This window comes from Cupressus sempervirens, chromosome 9, assembly GCF_028749045.1.
Source record: "Cupressus sempervirens isolate cs-2001-9-10 chromosome 9, ASM2874904v1, whole genome shotgun sequence".
Lineage (NCBI taxonomy): Eukaryota > Viridiplantae > Streptophyta > Pinopsida > Cupressales > Cupressaceae > Cupressus > Cupressus sempervirens.
The window spans coordinates 614,349,259-614,355,459 of record NC_143126.1 but is presented as its reverse complement, the minus strand read 5'-3'; the positions used below and the strand labels follow the sequence as shown (position 1 = coordinate 614,355,459).

At 38.4% G+C, this 6,201-nt stretch overlaps 1 pseudogene across 1 annotated transcript; it reads left to right on the top strand.

Moving 5' to 3' along the window:
* Nucleotides 1-1,708: 1,708 nt before the first annotated feature.
* On the top strand, nucleotides 1,709-4,979 carry LOC149540189 (pentatricopeptide repeat-containing protein At3g16610 pseudogene; annotated as a pseudogene). Its single transcript, XR_016355977.1, has one exon. The product of XR_016355977.1 is annotated as a pentatricopeptide repeat-containing protein At3g16610 pseudogene (transcript).
* Nucleotides 4,980-6,201: the final 1,222 nt, after the last annotated feature.

Sequence of the window (6,201 nt, the reverse complement as noted above, 5' to 3'; positions counted from 1 at the left end):
GAAGACAACCTCTGTCTCTCTAGACATTCCTTAGCCCAATGGCCTTTGTTTCCACAAACAAAGCACCCCTTGCTCTTTGTAGTCTTGGTATTGGACTCCTCGGCTTTTCCCTTGCCCGAGTCCTTCTTGTGTGTTGGTTTTGATGACCTTGTCATCTTTGTACTCGAAGAAGATCTAGATGACTTGGTATTACTCTTACTCTTATCGTCATTCTTCTTCTGGAACTACTTTTTGTCACTTTTCTGATGAGACCCATTATTATTGTTGTTGGTTTCCTTGTTCCCAAACTAGTGGTCATCAAGTGCATTTGCAATGGCAATGGCACCCTTGCAATAGTAGGTCTACCCTTTCTTACTTTAGCCATCAGACCCAATTTTAGGCCGGTTATGAAGAAACTCAATTTCTCATACTCTACTCAATCTGGCATTTGTAGCATATATGATTGGTAGGTCTGGATATAATCCCTCAGTGACCCCATCCATCTCATATGTCTAAACTTATACCTCAGCTCCAGGCCTACACTCTTCTGCTTAAACTGTTGTTTGAGCTATGCACATAGATCATCCCATTTGTCCACTATTGGCACCATCCTTCCTGCCTTTTGGTCTTCCAACCTGGTTCTCCATCATGATTTGGCCTCGCTTGATAGACATCACACCACCTCATCAAGCTTCTCCTCATCAGAATATCCTCTTAGATATTTTAGAAATCTCTCCATGTTGAATATAAAATTATCTAGCACCTTATCATCCCTTTTTCCATCATAGGGATATGGGGGCTTTCGTTTTGCCCAATCTTGATGCCTCCTCCTTTTGTGAAGACTCCCTTCAGGAAATCAACCTCGGTCAAACTCTGAACCTCTATTGTCATAGTCTGACAATCTGCAATCATGGTGTTATGCTCCCCTATTAAGGTCTGGTAATCTATTGACAATGTCATATGATCATCTCTCAACTTCTTATGAGCTTCTCCCAAAAGTGTATGATCATTAGAGAGTGAATTATGCTCTTGCACAAATGTTTGAAACTCTATGTCATCTGTCTAGAGTCATCCAGTAGATCTTTGACCTCTGCCTCCACACCGGCCATCTTGTGTGAAGCGGCTATGTCTTCTATTGACTTTAATTGACTCTCCAAGTCATTGACTCTATCGTCTATCCTTAGTGTGTTCCTAGGCCTCGTGACAATTGGTATCAGAGCCCATTGCTATGTACTCCAAACTTGACACAGTTAGTACAGAGTAAAGATGTCTAAAGAAACATCATTTGAAGATCTGTCGACAAGACGAAATCTAAGGGCCTAACAATTTTTTTACTCCAAATGAGATCACTAAAGAGGAACCCATCCCTAATTTTGTACATTAACACTTAAGACATCTTAGTGCTCTTACATGTCCCCCTTACTATGCATTTACCTCCTCCTTCACATCATACTCTCTAACACCACCTCCAACTCATTCACATCCTTCTCCTAATTCTCTCCTCCTCAGCGCTCCTTCGATTTATCTTTGTCCTCTAGTTTGAACCTTCATAACACCAATACAATTTTATAATATATTGAATAAAAAAATAGAAATAAAACTACAAGATTTATGTGTAATCTCTTATCACATCATTAAAAAATAAAATTAAAAATGTGGTAAAAAAGTAAAAAAAATTCTATCTTGAATCACCTTTGACTTGTATGACCCCACCCGAAATGTTCTGAATGATTCTGCATTTGGTGCAAACGAAGTTTTATCTGGAATGTCGTTGGTTTTTAATGGCTTCCGCAACTTCATAACTGTAAACCAGAGACAGACATCAGCAAATTTCGGCATACTGGCTTTGCGTTCAAATTCCAACTCTGGCCTGTATCGATAAATCAATAAACTTGAAAACCATGTTTAAAGACAAAAACGGTGACAATGTTTCGATCATAATCATACAATGCCAGTGCCATCCACTGCCAATCTCAATCTCAGTCTTACAGCATTATGTAGAGAAGGTCTACTGAAGGAAGCGCTACACATTTTGCTTACATTACATAACCCCTCTGCAAATTCTTCCGCTTATATTCAACTATTGCAAACCTGCATTTCCAAGAAAGCCCTTTCAGAGGGTGAGCAAATCCACTCTCATATTAACCAGAGGAGTTTTGAATTTGCCAATTGCAAACCTCTCCAAAATACGCTTATACGCATGTATGAAAAGTGCGGAAGATTAGTTGATGCTCGCCATGTGTTTGACCAAATGAATGAACGAGATGGCTTCTCGTGGAATATGATCATTTCAGCTTACCAAAGACATGGATATCCTCACGAGGCATTGACACTGTTTCACCAAATGCAACCAACGGGTGTTTGGCCTGATCAGTTTATCTATCCCAGCATACTCAAAGTTTGCGCCGAAACAAAAGCCTTGGAACAGGGTATGAGCATCCATCAAAGCATATTAGAAAGCGGATTTTTGTCAGATCATGTAGTTGCAAATGCCTTGTTAGATATGTATGCAAAATGCGGAGACGTAGAAAAGGCACGTGAAGTGTTTGACAAGGTAGCTCAAAAAAATGTGGTTTCATGGACTGCAATGATTAACGGATATGTACAAAATGGGTTTTGTGGAAAGGCATTGGAAAGTCTTAATCAAATGCAATCGGCCGGAGTAAAGCCAAACTCCATGACCTTTTCCAGCGTACTAGCAGCTTGCAGCAAAATAGGAGCTCTCAAACAGGGTACCGATATCCATCAAATCATAAAGGAAAGGGGATTTTTCTCTGATGTTGTGGTGGTAAATGCCCTGATACATATGTATGCGAAATGTGGAAGCATAAACAAGGCACGTCTTGTGTTTGAAAAAATGTGTCACAAAAATGTGGTGTCATGGACTGCAATTATTGCAGGATATGCACAAAATGGTGCCCTTGATGAAGCTTGGAGGCTTTTCAAAGAAATGCCTCAAAGGAATGTGGTCTCGTGGAATGCTATGATTGTCGGATATGCACACAATGGTACTGTTCAGAAGGCCATGGAAACTTTTAAGGAAATGCAATTAGCAGGTGTAAAGCCAAACTCCACGACTTTTTCTAGCATCCTACCAGCTTGTGCCGAAATGGGAGCGTTAGAACAAGGTATGTGTATCCATCGAAGCATAATGGAAGGGGGGTTTTCGTTGGATATTACAGTGGCAAATGCACTGATAGATATGTATGGAAAATGTGGAAACATACATAAGGCATATAAACTATTTGACGAAATGCCTCAAAGAGATGTTGTCTCATGGAATGCAATAATTGCAGGATATATACAAAATGGGTTTGTTGAAATGGCCTTGGAAACTTTTGAGCAAATGCAATCAGCAGGTGTAAAACCAGTCTCGGCAACCTTTGCCAGCATCATCTCAGCCTGTGCCAAAATGGGATCTCTAGGGCAGGGTGCGGTTGTTCATAGAAGCATAACAGAGAGGGGAATATCGTCAGAAATTGAGATTGCAAATGCCCTGGTAGATATGTATGCCAAATGTGGAAGCATATATAAGGCACGCGAACTGTTTGACGAAATGCCTCAAAAAAATGTCGTTTCATGGACTGCAATGATCACAGGATATGCACAAAACGGCTTTTCCAAGGATGCTCTCAAACTCTTTGAACTAATGAAACAGTCTAGAACATACCCTGACCATGTAAGCTTTGCTTGTGTTTTAGTAGCATGCAACCATGCAGGTTTAGTGGATGAAGGCTGTAAGTACTTTAATTGCATCAGTGACTCGTATTGTATTACACCCACAATTGATCATTATGTGTGCATGGTTGACCTTCTTGGCCGTGCTGGCTATCTTGAGGAAACTCTAAACTTCATCATCAAAATGCCAACCAAACCTGTGGCAGTTCTGTGGACGTGTTTGCTTCGTGTTTGTAAAGCTCATAAGAATATATGGTTAGGATTATTTACAGCAACTCAGCTTTTCGAGTTGGATTCTGAAAATTCTGCAACTTACGTTCTTTTATCGAACATCTATGCTGAAATGGGCAGGTGGGGTGAAGTTCAAAAGGTGAGGGGATTAATGAAAGATAAAAAAATAAAAAAGACACCTGGATGTAGTTGGATTGAAAGCCATTAAATGGCACATGTATTTTTGTGTATGAGACCAATTAAAACCAAAGACAGGTGATTTGTGCAACGTTGAACAATTGTTTTGGCGGTTGAATGCTGAAAGGTAAAATTTACAGATTTAAGATGTGCCAAATGTCGTGGAGAAATAAAAATAGATATTGCTTTAATAAAATGGTGAGAAGTTGGCAATTGCAATTGAACTGCTAAACACACCCCGAGAACAATTTGAACCCATAAATAATTGTTAATAGCATTGCAACGAAGTTCATCTCCGAGATTGGTGCAAGACAGGCGAACCAATTTTATCACTGGAAACAAGAACATTGTTTTTTGCGGAGATTAGTTGGTGATGTCAATAACATTCCAGCCAAGTTGATCTCCAAGATTGCAGCAAGATATGTGAACCAGTTTTATAACTGGAAACAAGAACAATGCTTTTTGCAGAGATTATTTAGTAATGTCAATTGAAGCAAATCAGTAAACATAAGACATGCACCATAACAAGGTACAACGCGTCACACCTGCAAAGGTACCAGGTTCTATGCTCAGTTTCTCAAAAGTATATTCTATCCAAGTGTTTCATAGCCCATGCTGTTGAATTGATAAATCAGACACCATGCAATGTCAAGTGAAGCAAATGTGCATACACAGACAATGGCCATAACAAAAGGCGTGAAGTGAAATCTGCAGGATAAGGGGCCAGTATTTAATTCAAATGTCTAAAAATTGTTTTGTTTTCCTTAATTTTTCGATAGCTCAAGCTGTTAAATGAATAAAATAAAATGTGTACCATGCAATGTGCACGGCTCCCTATACATGGTGATGAGGTATGCCCACTTGTTAATACTCTGTTTTATGATATGATTATTGTTGCTCCTCTTCATGTTGTCCTTGATGCTAAATACACTAACTGGTCAGTCAAGGAATGATGACAGTCAAGGCTTAATGATTTGGTACTTGGTTGCATTCAGTATATTGATCACTTGACTCATAGTTGCATTGATTACCATTTGGATCACATTTGATTGCATACACTTGATTGCATTGATGATATAGTTCATGAAACATTCTGATTCAATTTATGGCATACACTTGATTTGATGGTACATTCATCGGTTGCTTTGCATCATTCAGTTATGCAGTTGATGCTCATTTAATACATACATGATCAGTGGGATTCCATTGACAAATCAGTTGCATATATGCTCAGTGGCATGGCCTTGACTAATCAGTTTGACATACTCTTGTTTACATAACTTGTCAATCAATTTTACAAAATGTATTTTTAACAGGACAAGGCAATTTGGTTTATCATATTAAAAAATGTTCAGGTTGATATCGACTTTGATCAGTTTCAATTTTATGCCTTGGACAGTCAGATTAGCTGTATATGTCACAGTGATAATGCCTTTTCAGAATTATATTATATGATGTATCATTGTGCATATATCAATGATGGTAAAATTGACAAAGGTTAAAGATCAGTTTGTATTGAATTCAAAATGTATTTTGAATAAGTCACTTTAACATCACTTAATAGTTGTAACCATGGCACTTGATGTTGTTGCATTAGCAAGCCTTTTTGTCGGCCTTGCTTTGAGGTTATTGTGTTGAAAAAAATACAACACTCAGCACATTGCATTAAGGTTGTACTGAGCACTAAAATAAGTATTTAATGGGATTAATGACATGAAAACTAAAAGACATGCCACTTATCTTGACATGTAAAGCAGCAGATTTGTAAGGCATTCTTGAGTTGTTTAGTTTGTATTTTTGTTAAGCTCAAAGGGTTTAATAACCCGAGCTAGGGCACGACATTACTATCTCTGTTGACGGCCAAAACAATTGCAGAACATGTTGGAAGGTTGTGGAATTGGTTGGGAAGATCGTCGAAGCAGTGTGAAGGAAGTTTTGTTGCAAAAGATCTTGGGATTTTTGGAGGAAATTACAAGCCAGGTGTTTTCCTTTCATGGTTTTTTTGTTAATCATTTATGTTTAATAAAATGTTTATCTAGTTTGTTTGTATCTTTCGCGGTTATGTCCCTGTTTAGTGATTAGGTTGATTTCTTTGTAATCTCAACGCTAGTCTTCCTTTGCATTTGAAGCCATTAC